The sequence below is a fragment of the Ceratina calcarata genome, unplaced genomic scaffold (assembly GCF_001652005.2).
Source record: "Ceratina calcarata isolate Rehan_Ccalc_2016 unplaced genomic scaffold, ASM165200v1 scaffold83.2, whole genome shotgun sequence".
In the NCBI taxonomy this organism is placed as follows: Eukaryota; Metazoa; Arthropoda; class Insecta; order Hymenoptera; family Apidae; genus Ceratina; species Ceratina calcarata.
Window position 1 is genome coordinate 52,452 of NW_017179631.1, and position 641 is coordinate 53,092.

The following is a 641-nucleotide window of genomic DNA, read 5'->3' on the forward strand; positions in this document are numbered from 1 at the left end:
GAGTGTAGTTAAATTGTCGTCAGTACATGGACGCATTCGCCTCTTCACCATAAATATCAAGTTCGAAATTAACGTGTGTGCGGTTTCATTTTCATTAGAAGAAAAAGACAAGTACGATGGTAATAGTTCCGTTGACGAAAAACCAAAAATAAGAAAGTTTACTATTTGACCCAAAGGTCTAAGCAAGCACGAGTCCTTTAATGTTTGCCGAATGCCTCGAATCTCAATCGCTCTTTCTTTTTCACGTTCCTATCCTTTTCTACACTTTGAATACTATTGTAAGGGTGACTCAAGGAGTTCCGAACCCACTTTGTTCGTATACGAGAGTATATGTAGCTCCAAGTCCAAGTAGCAGTGATGCATGGAAAGCATTAGAGATAGATAGATAGATAGCGAGAGAGAAAGAGTGAGAGAAAGAAAGTGTAACATATCTTATGTATGTGTGTGAAACGTGTCCGGAATCCAATGAGTTGTTTATTACGAGGACGTCATAAAGCACATCCTTTTTTTCGAACCTACAATTTGGGCTTGGGGGTTGAACGTTTTCCAGACGTATAGTATAGTCACATTTTCGAAGGCGTTTCGGCAGTATAGTCGTTTTACGAATTCGAATCTACTTACTTGTTTTTTCTATTTAATCT